Source organism: Rhinoderma darwinii, chromosome 5 (genome assembly GCF_050947455.1).
Source record: "Rhinoderma darwinii isolate aRhiDar2 chromosome 5, aRhiDar2.hap1, whole genome shotgun sequence".
Taxonomy (NCBI): Eukaryota; Metazoa; Chordata; class Amphibia; order Anura; family Rhinodermatidae; genus Rhinoderma; species Rhinoderma darwinii.
The window spans coordinates 231,609,879-231,626,342 of record NC_134691.1 but is presented as its reverse complement, the minus strand read 5'-3'; positions in this window follow the sequence as shown (position 1 = coordinate 231,626,342).

The following is a 16,464-nucleotide window of genomic DNA, read 5'->3' as shown; positions in this document are numbered from 1 at the left end:
ATGCCCAGCCAGAGTTCCAGGGTGATTGCAGGTAGGTCCCGGTGGGGTGGAAGGGGGGGCAGCGGGACCAACCTGTGTCCCTATGCCCAGCCAGAGTTCCAGAGTGATTGCAGGTAGGTCCCGGTGGGGTGGAAGGGGGTCAGCGGGAGCAACTTGCATCCCCATGCCCAGCCAGAGAACCAGGGTGATTGCTGGTAGGTCCCGGTGGGGTGGAAGGGGGGGCAGCGGGACCAACCTGTGTCCCTATGCCCAGCCAGAGTTCCAGAGTGATTGCAGGTAGGTCCCGGTGGGGTGGAAGGGGGTCAGCGGGAGCAAACCGCATCCCCATGCCCAGCCAGAGTTCCAGGGTGATTGCAGGTAGGTCCCGGTGGGGTGGAAGGGGAGCAGCGGGAGCAACCTGCATCTCCATGCCCAGACAGAGTTCCAGGGTGATTGCAGGTAGGTCCCGGTGGGGGGGCAGCGGGAGCAACTTGCATCCCCATGCCCATCCAGAGTTCCAGGATGATTGCAGGTAGGTCCCGGTGGGGTGGAAGGGGGGGCAGCGGGACCAACCTGTGTCCCTATGCCCAGCCAGAGTTCCAGAGTGATTGCAGGTAGGTCCCGGTGGGGTGGAAGGGGGTCAGCGGGAGCAACTTGCATCCCCATGCCCAGCCAGAGAACCAGGGTGATTGCTGGTAGGTCCCGGTGGGGTGGAAGGGGGGGCAGCGGGACCAACCTGTGTCCCTATGCCCAGCCAGAGTTTCAGAGTGATTGCAGGTAGGTCCCGGTGGGGTGGAAGGGGGTCAGCGGGAGCAAACCGCATCCCCATGCCCAGCCAGAGTTCCAGGGTGATTGCAGGTAGGTCCCGGTGGGGTGGAAGGGGGGGCAGCGGGACCAACCTGTGTCCCTATGCCCAGCCAGAGTTCCAGAGTGATTGCAGGTAGGTCCCGGTGGGGTGGAAGGGGGTCAGCGGGAGCAACTTGCATCCCCATGCCCAGCCAGAGTTCCAGGGTGATTGCAGGTAGGTCCCGGTGGGGTGGAAGGGGGGGCAGCGGGACCAACCTGTGTCCCTATGCCCAGCCAGAGTTCCAGAGTGATTGCAGGTAGGTCCCGGTGGGGTGGAAGGGGGTCAGCGGGAGCAAACCGCATCCCCATGCCCAGCCAGAGTTCCAGGGTGATTGCAGGTAGGTCCCGGTGGGGTGGAAGGGGGGGCAGCGGGACCAACCTGTGTCCCTATGCCCAGCCAGAGTTCCAGAGTGATTGCAGGTAGGTCCCGGTGGGGTGGAAGGGGGTCAGCGGGAGCAACTTGCATCCCCATGCCCAGCCAGAGTTCCAGGGTGATTGCTGGTAGGTCCCGGTGGGGTGGAAGGGGGGGCAGCGGGACCAACCTGTGTCCCTATGCCCAGCCAGAGTTCCAGAGTGATTGCAGGTAGGTCCCGGTGGGGTGGAAGGGGGTCAGCGGGAGCAAACCGCATCCCCATGCCCAGCCAGAGTTCCAGGGTGATTGCAGGTAGGTCCCGGTGGGGTGGAAGGGGGGGCAGCGGGAGCAACCTGCATCTCCATGCCCAGACAGAGTTCCAGGGTGATTGCAGGTAGGTCCCGGTGGGGGGGCAGCGGGAGCAACTTGCATCCCCATGCCCATCCAGAGTTCCAGGATGATTGCAGGTAGGTCCCGGTGGGGTGGAAGGGGGGGCAGCGGGACCAACCTGTGTCCCTATGCCCAGCCAGAGAACCAGGGTGATTGCTGGTAGGTAAGGAGATCCATTTGGTGACCAAACAGCAGTGAAAATAAAAAGGCCCAAATGTCAAAGAATGACACTTTTAATACTGAAAGTGAAACATTTAAAATCAAGTTAAAGTGGGGTATGTTCAGAAATGTCAGAGACGGTAATGAGCAGCAGAGGCAGGCCGGGGCAGAGTTCCAGGGCCAGGGGTGTCACGGCAGGCAGCGTAGGCCGGGGCAGAGTTCCAGGGCGGTGGGGAGAGGACTAGGCCTCAAATCCAAGGAGATCCATTTGGTGACTAAACAGCAGTGACAATAAAAAGGCCCAAATGCCAAAGAATGACACTTTTAATACTGAAAGTGAAACATTTAAAATCAAGTTAAAGTGGGGTATGTTCAGAAATGTCAGAGACGGTAATGAGCAGCAGAGGCAGGCCGGGGCAGAGTTCCAGGGCCAGGGGTGTGACGGCAGGCAGCGTAGGCCGGGGCAGAGTTCCAGGGCGGTGGGGAGAGGACTAGGCCTCAATCCAAGGAGATCCATTTGGTGACCAAGCAGCAGTGAAAATAAAAAGGCCCAAATGTCAAAGAATGACATTTCTGCTACTGAAAGTGAAACATTTGAAAGTGAAACATTTAAAATCAAGTTAAAGTGGGGTATGTTCAAAAATGTCAGAGGCGGTGGTGAACAGCAAGGGCAGGCCGGGGCAGAGTTCCAGGGCCAGGGGTGTGACGGCAGGCAGCGTAGGCCGGGGCAGAGTTCCAGGGCGGTGGGGAGAGGACTAGGCCTCAATCCAAGGAGATCCATTTGGTGACCAAGCAGCAGTGACAATAAAAAGGCCCAAATGTCAAAGAATGCCATTTCTGCTACTGAAAGTGAAACATTTGAAAGTGAAACATTTAAAATCAAGTTAAAGTGGGGTATGTTCAAAAATGTCAGAGGCGGTGGTGAACAGCAAGGGCAGGCCGGGGCAGAGTTCCAGGGCCAGGGGTGTGACGGCAGGCAGCGTAGGCCGGGGCAGAGTTCCAGGGCGGTGGGGAGAGGACTAGGCCTCAATCCAAGGAGATCCATTTGGTGACCAAGCAGCAGTGAAAATAAAAAGGCCCAAATGTCAAAGAATGACATTTCTGCTACTGAAAGTGAAACATTTGAAAGTGAAACATTTAAAATCAAGTTAAAGTGGGGTATGTTCAAAAATGTCAGAGGCGGTGGTGAACAGCAAGGGCAGGCCGGGGCAGAGTTCCAGGGCCAGGGGTGTGACGGCAGGCAGCGTAGGCCGGGGCAGAGTTCCAGGGCGGTGGGGAGAGGACTAGGCCTCAATCCAAGGAGATCCATTTGGTGACCAAGCAGCAGTGAAAATAAAAAGGCCCAAATGTCAAAGAATGACATTTCTGCTACTGAAAGTGAAACATTTGAAAGTGAAACATTTAAAATCAAGTTAAAGTGGGGTATGTTCACAAATGTCAGAGGCGGTAGTGAACAGCAGAGGCAGACCGTGGCACAGTTCCAGGGCCAGAGTGTGACACTGTCCGCCGATAGATAACCCTTTGCACATTATCGTCATCATCATTATCAGCAGCAGTTGCTGTCAGCCAGCTCCAGAGTGTATGAGCGGGGTGTGCTGCCCATTGCAGCCCGGGGCAGAGGAGCCGTATGCAAGCTGTGCATGCCCGGTGGCAACAGTGTATGAGCTCCACAGCGCCAGCGGGGGGGGTCCCACTATGTCCCAAGCCGCCTGACATGTACTTCCGGTCGGCTAGGAGGTGGCATGTCACCTGGGCTGTCAGCCAGCCCCAGAGTGTATGAGCGGCGTGTGCCTGCACCCGTGGGGGGGATACAGGAGCCATGGGGAAGCTGTGCAAGACCGGGGGCAGCCGTGTAGGTGCTCTGCAGTGCCCGCTGTGGACTTCCAGGGCAAGAGCGGTAGGAGCGGCCAACTCATGCCGACCTCCTGGAACTCCCCGTCGGCTTCGCTCGCGGGTCGGTCCCGCTGATTTTTCTACCTTCATAATAAAAAAATCTTTTTTTTTTTATGGCATTTTCGGAAGCCTCAAGCCCACCTGGAGTTGCACGAGCAAGGCCACGTCGGCGTCTCCTTCCGAAAGCGGCCGGGAGCCAGTTCCGAGTATGAGCGGCGTGTGCCTGCCTTTTGCACCCGTGGGGGGATAGAGGGGCCCCTGGGGAGCTTGTACATGCCGGCAGCTTCCTTGTGGGAGCTCCACAGCGCCCGCGGCGGGTCCCGTTGTGTCCAGCCGGCTGACAAGCACTTCCGGTCCGCGAAGGATGCATGTCAGCGGCGGTGTGCCCGCTCCGGGTGTGAGCGGCGTGTGCCTGCCTATGGCATCCTGGGGGGGATAGAGGAGCCATGGGGAAGCCGTGCCAGCCCGGTTGCAGCCGTGTACGAGCTCCTCAGCGCCAGCGTCGGAGTTTGAGGGCAAGAGCGGTAGGAGCGGCCAACTCATGCCGACCTCCTGGAACTCCCCGTCGGCTTCGCTCGCGGGTCGGTCCCGCTGATTTTTCTACCTTCATAATAAAAAAATCTTTTTTTTTTTATGGCATTTTCGGAAGCCTCAAGCCCACCTGGAGTTGCACGAGCAAGGCCACGTCGGCGTCTCCTTCCGAAAGCGGCCGGGAGCCAGTTCCGAGTATGAGCGGCGTGTGCCTGCCTTTTGCACCCGTGGGGGGATAGAGGGGCCCCTGGGGAGCTTGTACATGCCGGCAGCTTCCTTGTGGGAGCTCCACAGCGCCCGCGGCGAGTCCCGTTGTGTCCAGCCGGCTGACAAGCACTTCCGGTCCGCGAAGGATGCATGTCAGCGGCGGTGTGCCCGCTCCGGGTATGAGCGGCGTGTGCCTGCCTATGGCATCCTTGGGGGGATAGAGGAGCCATGGGGAAGCCGTGCCAGCCCGGTTGCAGCCGTGTATGAGCTCCTCAGCGCCAGCCTCGGAGTTTGAGGGCTTTAGCGGTATGCACGGCCAACTCATGCCGACCTCCTGGAACTCCCCGTCGGCTTCGCTCGCGGGTCGGTCCCGCTGATTTTTCTACCTTCATAATAAAAAAATCTTTTTTTTTTATGGCATTTTCGGAAGCCTCAAGCCCACCTGGAGTTGCACGAGCAAGGCCACGTCGGCGTCTCCTTCCGAAAGCGGCCGGGAGCCAGTTCCGAGTATGAGCGGCATGTGCCTGCCTTTTGCACCCGTGGGGGAATAGAGGAGCCATGGGGAAGCTGTGCATGCCCAAGCTTCAAACTGTCACCATGTCAACAGACATGGTGACAGCGTCCCGATCGCAAAGCAGGATTCAAACAGGACCAATCAGAGTGGTCCCTGTGCCGGAAACGAGCTGTGATTGGTCAGTACTGACAGGCCAATCATAGCGCAGGAGCAGTGTTGCCTGCCTATTGCACCCGTGGGGGGAATAGAGGAGCCATGGGGAAGCTGTGCATGCCCAAGCTTCAAACTGTCACCATGTCAACAGACATGGTGACAGTGTCCCGATCGCAAAGCAGGATTCAAACAGGACCAATCAGAGTGGTCCCTGTGCCGGAAACGAGCTGTGATTGGTCAGTACTGACAGGCCAATCACAGCGCAGTAGCAGTGGTGCCTGCCTATTGCACCCGTGGGGGGGATAGAGGAGCCATGGGGAAGCTGTGCATGCCCAAGCTTCAAACTGTCACCATGTCAACAGACATGGTGACAGCGTCCCGATCACAAAGCAGGATTCAAACAGGACCAATCAGAGTGGTCCCTGTGCCGGAAACGAGCTGTGATTGGTCAGTACTGACAGGCCAATCACAGCGCAGGAGCCGTGGTTTGCCGGCATCTCCGTCTCTGACAAGCTCTTTCCTGTCAGAGAGCTTGTGAGAGACGGAGACAGGAATAAATACAGTGCGTAAGTTAAAAAAAAACAGCGATCTGCCGCTTTTCTGCCCTTTTGTGCCCACTAACCTGTTTTTAGTTAGTTAGGTAGCACAAGTTTTTCAGTATGGCCAAAAGAGTCTTTTTAGCCGAGGAAGCATCTGCAATGCTGTGTTCCGACACGGACAGCGCAAGTGAAGGTGAGGAGCAGTTCGTGCTTCCATCTTCCTCTGCATCCAGTGACTCTGAATCTGCACCCCCCAGTCGGCGTAGAAGAGCCGTAGTTCCTGATCTGCCTGAGCTGACCTGGGAAGCTGCAGAGAATTATACCCCCCAGGTGCCTGAGTTTACAGCCCGCTCAGGCATTCAAATTGAAATGACGGGTTTCAGCCCCATTGATTATTTTAACCTTTTTTTTTCAGACTCCCTTTTAGCGTTAATGGTCCAGCAGACCAACATCTATGCGGAACAATTTATCGCCCAGAACCCTGACTCTTATTATGGGAGAAGCCAAAATTGGACCCCCACAAACCTAGTGGAATTGCGGAAGTTTTGGGGCATATTTTTAAGTTTTGGCCTAATAAAAAAGCCTAGGATTAGAGACTATTGGTCCCTTGATATTTTATATAACACCCCCATTTACCGCACAGTAATGCCAAGGAAGCGCTTCGAAGCCATCCTGAAATTCCTTCATTACAATGATAATAGCCAGTGCCCACCCCCACAGGACCCAAATTTTGATAGGCTATATAAAATACGACCATTGATTGCCCACTACTCCCAAATTTTTTCCCACGTTTATACCCCCCAGCAAAATATTTCGGTAGATGAATCCCTAGTCAGCTTCAAGGGTAGACTGCACTTCAGGCAGTATCTACCCAATAAAAGAGCCCGGTACGGCATAAAGCTCTACAAGCTGTGCGAAAGTGCCACCGGTTACACCTACTCCTTTAGGGTCTATGAGGGAAAAGACTCCCATATAGATCCCCCAGAATGCCCCCCTTTCCTTGGAATTAGTGGAAAGATCGTATGGGATCTTATCCATCCTTTACTTGTGAAAGGCTATCATCTTTATCTGGACAACTTTTATAACAGTGTCCCCTTAGTAAAAGTTCTCTTGTCCAGATCCACCTTGGCATGCGGAACAATCCGCAAAAATAAGAAGGGCCTCCCCAAAACATTGCTGGGTCAGATCCTAAAATTAGGAGAGAGCAAAGCTTTCTGCTGCGACAATCTGCTCCTCCTAAAGTATAAGGATAAAAGGGACGTCCTTATACTGACCAGCATACACGACAGCAGATGCAGCCTAGTCCCTGTACGTGGATCCACTTCCCAAGTCCCAAAACCATATTGTGTACAGGAGTACAACAAGTATATGGGTGGCGTTGACCTGTCCGACCAGGTTATAAAACCATACAACGCCATGCGCAAGACCAGAGTATGGTATAAGAAGCTGTCTGTGCATCTTACACAGATGGCTTTATACAACGCCTTTGTCCTCTATAGATATGCCAGCAGTGGAGGTACGTTCCTGCAATTTCAGGAAAAGGTCATAAAGTCCCTGATGTTTGGTAACCAGGAAGAAGAGGGCAGTTCATCTGGCTCTTCCGTCAGTAGGATAATTCCCGGCCAGGATTTCCCGACAGAAATCCCCCCCACTGAAAAAAAAAAGAAGCCCCAAAAAAAATGCCGTGTGTGTGCCAAGCGAGGCATTCGTAAGGACACCACATACCATTGTGAGACATGTCCCACAAATCCCGGCCTGTGCATGAACCAATGTTTCAAAATATATCATACCTCCTTGGATTTTTAATTTATTTATTCATTATTCACCTTTTCTGTCTCCCATACTGGCCATGACCAATTATTAATTTTTCTACTGACCAGCCCCATTTAAAATTTGATCATTTAAAAATTGTAAAAAAAAACCACCTAAAACAAAACTAAAAATTCTCACTATACCCCTAGATAATTTCCTCAATGGGTGTAGTTTCCGAAATGGGGTCACTTGTGGGGGGTTTCCACTGTTTAGTCCCCTCAGGGGCTTTGTAAATGTGACAAGGCCTCTCAAACCATTCCTGCTAAATGTGATCTCCCAAAGCCAAATGGCACTCCATCCCTTCTAAGCCATGCCCTGTGTTCAAATATCCGTTTATTACCACATGTGGGGTATTGTTTTACTCGGGAGACATTGCTTTACAAATTTTACGGTGCTTTTTCTCCTTCAGTCCTTGTGGAAATGAGAAAAAAAATGGCTAAACCTAAATTTTCTTTGAATAAATGTTGATTTTAATTTTCACGGCCTAATTCCAATAAATTCTGTAAAAAACCTGTGCGGTCAAAATGCTTACCATACCCCTAGATAATTTCCTTGAGGTGTCTAGTTTCCCAGATGGGGTCACTTGTGGGGGGTTTCCACTGTTTAGTCCCCTCAGGGGCTTTGTAAATGTGACAAGGCCTCTCAAACCATTCCTGCTAAATGTGATCTCCCAAAGCCAAATGGCACTCCATCCCTTCTAAGCCATGCCCTGTGTTCAAATATCCGTTTATTACCACATGTGGGGTATTGTTTTACTCGGGAGACATTGCTTTCCAAATTTTACGGTGCTTTTTCTCCTTCAGTCCTTGTGGAAATGAGAAAAAAAATGGCTAAACCTAAATTTTCTTTGAATAAATGTTGATTTTAATTTTCACGGCCTACTTCCAATAAATTCTGTAAAAAACCTGTGCGGTCAAAATGCTCACCATACCCCTAGATAATTTCCTTGAGGTGTCTAGTTTCCCAGATGGGGTCACTTTTGGGGGATTTGTACTGTTTTGTCACTGCAAGAGCCCTTCTAACAAAATAAGGCCCCAAAATCCACTAGGTGTTCCTTTGCTTCTGAGGCCTGTGCTTCATTCCAGTAGCACGCTACGACCACATGTGGGATATTTCCTAAAACTGCAGAGACTGGGCAACAAATATTGAGTTGAATTTCTCTGCTAAAACCTTCTGTGTAATAAAAAAATAGTATTAAAAATTTATTTCTGCCAATAAATATGAAATTTGTAAATTCCACCTCTACTTTGCTTTAATTCCTGTGAAATGTGTAAAGGGTTAAGACATTTTCTAAATGCTGTTTTGAATACTTTGAGGGGTGAAGTTTTTAAAATGGGGTGACTTTTTGGGGGTTTCTAATATATAAGGCCCTCAAAGCCACTTCACAACTGAACTGGCCCCTGTAAAAATGGCCTTTTGACATTTTCTTGAAAATGTGAGAAATTGCTGCTAAAGTTGTAGGCCTTGTGATGTCATAGAAAAATAAAAGGATGTTCAAAAAACGATGCCAATCTAAAGTAGACATATGGGTGATGTTAATTAGCAACCATTTTGTGTGGTATAACTGCCTGTCTTACAAGCAGATACATTTAAATTGAGAAAAATGCTAATTTTTGCAATTTTTCGCTAATTTTCGGTGTTATTCACAATTAAATATAGAACATATCGAGCAAATTTTGCTAGTAACTTAAAGTGCAATGTGTCACGAGAAAACAATCTCAGAATCGCTTGGATAGGTGAAAGCATTCCAGAGTTATTACCACATAAAGTGAACATGTCAGATTTGAAAAATGAGGCTCTGTCAGGAAGGTCAAAAGTGGCTAGGGCGGGAAGGGGTTAACCTAGTTCGGTCCCCACCGTTACAGTCGGATGTCAGCTGTAAGATACAGCTGAGATCCGGTGATGATGGCACCGACTCAGCTTCTGAGCCGGTGCCAAACATTGTACGTCATTTTGCGTGAAGTCAATGCTTTCCAGGACGTACATATACGTCCAATGGCGGGAAGGGGTTAATAATGACTAAAATTGTTTTTTTTAAAAAAAATTATATTGCACCCATGGGGGGGATAGAGGAGCCATGGGGAAGCTGTGCAAGACCGGGGACAGCCGTGTACGAGCTCCGCAGCGCCCGTTGCAGACTTCCAGGTTTCGAGCGGTAGACGCGGCCACCTCATGCCGACCTCCTAGAAGTCCCCGTCGGCCTCGCTCGCGGGTCGGTCCCGCTGATTTTTCTACCTTCTTAACCCCTTCCCGCCATTGGACGTATATGTACGTCCTGGAAAGCATTGACTTCACGCAAAATGACGTACAATGTTTGGCACCGGCTCAGAAGCTGAGTCGGTGCCATCATCACCGGATCTCAGCTGTATCTTACAGCTGACATCCGACTGTAACGGTGGGGACCAAACTAGGTTAATAATGACTAAAATAGTTTTTTTTAAAAAAAATTATATTGCACCCATGGGGGGGATAGAGGAGCCATGGGGAAGCTGTGCAAGACCGGGGACAGCCGTGTACGAGCTCCGCAGCGCCCGTTGCAGACTTCCAGGTTTCGAGCGGTAGACGCGGCCACCTCATGCCGACCTCCTAGAAGTCCCCGTCGGCCTCGCTCGCGGGTCGGTCCCGCTGATTTTTCTACCTTCTTAATAAAAAAATCTTTTTTTTTTTTATGGCATTTTCGGAAGCCCCAAGCCCACCTGGAGTTGCACGAGCAAGGCCACGTCGGCGACTCCTTCCGAAAGCGGCCGGGAGCCAGCTCCGTGTATGAGCGGTGTGTGCCTGCCTATTGCAGCCGTGGAGGGATAGAGGAGCCATGGGGAAGCTGTGCCAGCCCGGGGGCAGCCCTGTAGGAGCTCCACAGCGCCCGCGGCGAGTCCCGCCGTGTCCACCCGGCTGCCAAGCACTTCCTGTCCGCGAGTGATGCATGACAGCGGCCGGGAGCCAGCTCCGCCTATTAGCGGCGGTGTGCCTGCCTTTTGCACCCGTGGGGGGATAGAGGGGCCCCTTGGGAGCTTGTACATGCCGGCAGCTTCCTTGTGGGAGCTCCACAGCGCCCGCGGTCCTCGGCGGACTTCCAGGGCAAGAGCGGTATGAGCGGCCACCTCATGCCGACCTCCTGGAAGTCCCCGTCGGCTTAGCTCGCGGGTCGGTCCCGCTGGTTTTTTTTTTACCTTCTTAATAAAAAAATCTTTTTTTTTTTATGGTACTTTCGGAAGCCTCAAGCCCACCTGCAGTTGCACGAGCAAGGCCACCTCGGTGACTCCTACCGAAAGCGGCCGGGAGCCATCTCCGTGTACGAGCGGCGTGTGCCTGCCTATTGCACCTGTGGGGGGATAGAGGAGCTTTGGGGAAGCTGTGCCAGCCCGGGGGCAGCCCTGTAGGAGCTCCACAGCGCCCGCGGCGAGTCCCGCCGTGTCCACCCGGCTGCCAAGCACTTCCGGTCCGCGAGTGATGCATGACAGCGGCCGGGAGCCAGCTCCGCCTATTAGCTGCGGTGTGCCTGCCTTCTGCACCCGTGGGGGGATAGAGGGGCCCCGTGGGAGCTGCTGCATGCCGGCAGCTTCCTTGTGGGAGCTCCACAGCGCCCGCGGTCCTCGGCGGACTTCCAGGGCAAGAGCGGTATGAGCGGCCACCTCATGCCGACCTCCTGGAAGTCCCCGTCGGCTTAGCTCGCGGGTCGGTCCCGCTGTTTTTTTTTTTACCTTCTTAATAAAAAAATCTTTTTTTTTTTATGGTACTTTCGGAAGCCTCAAGCCCACCTGCAGTTGCACGAGCAAGGCCACCTCGGTGACTCCTACCGAAAGCGGCCGGGAGCCATCTCCGTGTACGAGCGGCGTGTGCGGCGTGTGCCTGCCTATTGCACCCGTGGGGGGATAGAGGAGCTTTGGGGAAGCTGTGCCAGCCCGGGGGCAGCCCTGTAGGAGCTCCACAGCGCCCGCGGCGAGTCCCGCCGTGTCCACCCGGCTGCCAAGCACTTCCGGTCCGCGAGTGATGCATGACAGCGGCCGGGAGCCAGCTCCGCCTATTAGCTGCGGTGTGCCTGCCTTCTGCACCCGTGGGGGGATAGAGGGGCCCCGTGGGAGCTGCTGCATGCCGGCAGCTTCCTTGTGGGAGCTCCACAGCGCCCGCGGTCCTCGGCGGACTTCCAGGGCAAGAGCGGTATGAGCGGCCACCTCATGCCGACCTCCTGGAAGTCCCCGTCGGCTTAGCTCGCGGGTCGGTCCCGCTGTTTTTTTTTTTACCTTCTTAATAAAAAAATCTTTTTTTTTTTATGGTACTTTCGGAAGCCTCAAGCCCACCTGCAGTTGCACGAGCAAGGCCACCTCGGTGACTCCTACCGAAAGCGGCCGGGAGCCATCTCTGTGTACGAGCGGCGTGTGCGGCGTGTGCCTGCCTATTGCACCTGTGGGGGGATAGAGGAGCTTTGGGGAAGCTGTGCCAGCCCGGGGGCAGCCCTGTAGGAGCTCCACAGCGCCCGCGGCGAGTCCCGCCGAGTCCACCCGGCTGCCAAGCACTTCCGGTCCGCGAGTGATGCATGACAGCGGCCGGGAGCCAGCTCCGCCTATTAGCGGCGGTGTGCCTGCCTTCTGCACCCGTGGGGGGATAGAGGGGCCCCGTGGGAGCTGCTGCATGCCGGCAGCTTCCTTGTGGGAGCTGGGCATCGGCCGCGGCGAGTCCCGTAGTTCACCCGCCCGACAAGCACTTCCGGCCCGCGGCGGACTTCCAGGGCTCAAGCGGTAGGCGCGGCCACCTCATGCCGACCTCCTGGAACTCCCCCTCGGCCTCGCTCGCGTGTCTGTCTTCATTCACGTTTTGGAGAAAAAACCCTATGAGGTTTTTATTTTGGCCTTCAGCCAAGCAGCAGTTCCAGGAGGCCGGGCATTTTGGCACCTCCCACCGGTGTAATTGGCGAGGTGACACTTTTAGGGGTGTGAATATCTCCTACGCCTGAAATACTGTGAGAGGGAGAACTTGCTCCGCCTCCCAAGTCCAACACTTCCAGGACGAGAGGAGGGCGGGAGGCGTTCCCTGCTTAGGCCGAATGCTGCTTCCACGGCGATAGCGGCACCAAGCCGCCCTCTCACGCCGCTGCCCTGGATGTCCCCGTCGGCCTCGCTCGCTGGTCGGGTCCGGTGTTTTTTTACCTTCTTAATAAAAAATTATTTTTTTTTTTATGTTATTTCCTGAAGCCCCAAGCCCACCTGCAGTTGCACGAGCAAGGCCACCTCGGCAACTCCTACCGAAAGCCGTGAACGAGGAAGTACAAACGGGAGCTGCTCCCGTTCCAAGCCGAGAAGGACTTCCATGGTGTGACCGGTAGGTAGTGGCACCTCCTGCCGTCCTCCTGGAAGTCCCCGTCGGCCTGGCTCACGGCTCGGTCCCGCTGTGTGTTTTACCTTCATAATAAAAAACACTTTTTTTTTTTTATGGTATTTTCTGAAGTCCCAAGCCGACCTGCAGTTGCAGGAGCTCGGCCACCTCGGCAACTCCTACCGAAAGCCGTGAACGAGGAAGTACAAACGGGAGCTGCTCCCGTTCCAAGCCGAGAAGGACTTCCATGGTGTGACCGGTAGGTAGTGGCACCTCCTGCCGTCCTTCTGGAAGTCCCCGTCGGCCTCGCTCGCAGGTCTGTCTTCATTGACGTTTTGGAGAAAAAACCCTATGAAGTTTTTATTTTGGGCCTCAGCCGGGCAGCAGTTCCATGAGCCCGGGTACTTTGGCACCTTACCCCGGTGTATTTGAGGTGGTGACACTTTTAGGGGTGTGAATATCTCCTTCACCTGAAATCCTGTGAGAGGGCATCTAGGTTTTGAGTTCCAAGTCCCAACGGTTCTTCCTAGCGGGAAGTCCTAACCGTTCGTGGCCGAGAGTGACTTCCAGGGTGTGAGCGATATGCACCGGCCCTCTCATGGTGTCTCCTGGAAGTCCCCGTCGGCCTCATTGGCTGGTCGGTCCGCTGCACCTGAACTTCCACGAAAGAACTGTGGTACATTCTTTCTGGAGTCCCAGGCCGACCAGCAGTTGTAGGAGCTCGGCCACGTTGGCGACTCCAATCGAGAGTACCGTGAAGGAGGACGTGCTGCACGTTCTAGCGGGAGCTGCACCTGGTCCAACCCGAGAAGGACTTCCATGGTGTGACCGGTATGTAGTGGCACGTCATGCCGGCCTCCTGGAAGTCCCCGTCGGCCTCGCTGGCAGGTCTGTCTTCATTGACGTTTTGGAGGAAAAACCCTATGAGGTTTTTATTTTGGGCTTCAGCCGGGCAGCAGTTCCAGGAGCCCGGGTAAGTTGGCACCTTACCCCGGTGTATTTGAGGTGGTGACACTTTTAGGGGTGCGAATATCTCCTTCACCTGAAATCCTGTGAGAGGGCATTTAGGTTTTGAGTTCCAAGTCCCAACGGTTCTTCCTAGCGGGAAGTCCTAACCGTTCGTGGCCGAGAGTGACTTCCAGGGTGTGAGCGATAGGCACCGGCCCTCACATGGTGTCTCCTGGAAGTCCCCGTCGGCCTCATTGGCTGGTCGGTCCGCTGCACCTGAACTTCCACGAAAGAACTGTGGTACATTCTTTCTGGAGTCCCAGGCCGACCAGCAGTTGTAGGAGCTCGGCCACGTTGGCGACTCCAATCGAGAGTACCGTGAAGGAGGACGTGCTGCACGTTCTAGCGGGAGCTGCACCTGGTCCAACCCGAGAAGGACTTCCATGGTGTGACCGGTATGTAGTGGCACGTCATGCCGGCCTCCTGGAAGTCCCCGTCGGCCTCGCTGGCAGGTCTGTCTTCATTGACGTTTTGGAGGAAAAACCCTATGAGGTTTTTATTTTGGGCTTCAGCCGGGCAGCAGTTCCAGGAGCCCGGGTAAGTTGGCACCTTACCCCGGTGTATTTGAGGTGGTGACACTTTTAGGGGTGCGAATATCTCCTTCACCTGAAATCCTGTGAGAGGGCATTTTGGTTTCGTGTTCCAAGTCCCTACGGTTCTTCCTAGCGGGAAGTCCTAACCGTTCGTGGCCGAGAGTGACTTCCAGGGTGTGAGCGATAGGCACCGGCCCTCTCATGGTGTCTCCTGGAAGTCCTCGTCGGCCTCGTCCACCTGTCGTTAAGCTGTGAGAGGAGCACGTGCTCCCGCGCCGTTTGAGTCTTTGGAATTTGTCCAAGACTCCTCAGATCGATCTGGCTCCCCGCGACCCGGCGGCGGAGGGACCACTCGCTCGGCAGTGCTTTGGAGCCCTGTCGGTTACGGCGAGCGCGTCTTCCTCCCACACCGTCCGGGTCTGTTTCGCCCCCGGCCACCTACGGCCGGTGTCCCAAAAAGCCCGGCGGTCCTGCTAAGGCGGGCGCCGGTACCTCTCGCTCCCGCGAGGTGCGTTTGCTCAGTGCTGCTTCTATCACTCTAAAAGGCGTCCGAGAGTGCGCTGGTGTCGCCGGAGCCCGAGGCGCGAGAGAAAGCTTTAAACGACGGGGAGGCAGTGACCGCCCCCGTATGTCCGCTGCTCGCAAGGGCCTCTCTAGCCGAGGTGCTCCCAGGCGCACCCGCGCATGGGGCACGGTTGTTTCTCGCAAGTAGTCCAAAGCCGTCTTCCGCCTCGCCCGAGGCTGGAAGTGTCGGCGTGGCTCCCGCATGCAAGCCACACGCGGCTCCACGGTGGCTTCCCTCCCCCCCTCTCCGGAGGGGGCGGCCCCATCCCATGTGGAGCCGCTAAGCCGCCGGGAAAGCGGCCTCGGTTCCCCGTGGGCGACAAAGGCGTCCTCCTCGGCACTTTGCGAGCTGGGCCGCCGGAGAGAGCAGTTAACCCGGATTGTCGAGGTTGTCCGTTGCCTTTGTCCCATATTACCTAAGCCTGGTCCTTGTTACCTTACTGGTAAGGGTTAGGGACGCTGAGCGCGCTCCATCTTCTCGGCTCTATGTTGGGCTCTCTCTAAACAGGTCCTCGACTTAAGACCGACCGGTCTTCGTAGGCATCCTTCATCTCGGCAGGTTGCGAGCTGGGCCGCCGGTGAGAGCAGTTAACCCGGATTGTCGAGGTTGCCGTTGCCTTTGTCCCATATTACCTAAGCCTGGTCCTTGATACCTTACTGGTAAGGGTTAGGGACACTGAGCGCGCTCCATCTTCTCGGCTCTATGTTGGGCTCTCTCTAAACAGGTCCTCGACTTACGATGCTGCCCCGACCGACCGACCGGTCTTCGTAGGAGTCCTCCATCTCGGCAGGTTGCGAGCTGGGCCGCCGGTGAGAGCAGTTAACCCGGATTGTCGAGGTTGCCGTTGCCTTTGTCCCATATTACCTAAGCCTGGTCCTTGATACCTTACTGGTAAGGGTTAGGGACGATGAGCGCGCTCCATCTTCTCGGCTCTATGTTGGGCTCTCTCTAAACAGGTCCTCGACTTACGATTCTGCCCCGACCGACCGACCGGTCTTCGTAGGCGTCCTCCATCTCGGCAGGTTGCGAGCTGGGCCGCCGGTGAGAGCAGTTAACCCGGATTGTCGAGGTTGCCGTTGCCTTTGTCCCATATTACCTAAGCCTGGTCCTTGATACCTTACTGGTAAGGGTTAGGGACGATGAGCGCGCTCCATCTTCTCGGCTCTATGTTGGGCTCTCTCTAAACAGGTCCTCGACTTACGATTCTGCCCCGACCGACCGACCGGTCTTCGTAGGCTTCCTCCATCTTGGCAGGTTGCGAGCTGGGCCGCGGTGAGAGTATGTAGCCCGGACTGTCCTGAAGCGTCACAGTGGCATATTGAACACCCCGGTTGACTTACATTTATGTGGTCGCGAAACCTGGTTGCGGTCTCAGTGCCAATCTGCGTCCAACAACGGGGCTCTTGGTTGCTCTCTTTCCATGTGTCCTAGACTGTCTTCCGATGCCTTGGAAGGGTCGGTCGGTTGTTTGAAGGCATCCTCCTCCTCGGCAGGTTGAGAGCTGGCCCGCGGTGAGAGTATGTAGCCCGGACTGTCCTGAAGCGTCACAGTGGCATATTGAACACCCCGGTTGACTTACATTTATGTGGTCGCGAAACCTGGTTGCGGTCTCAGTGCCAATCTGCGTCCAACAACGGGGCTCTTGGTTGCTCTCTTTCCATGTGTCCTAGACT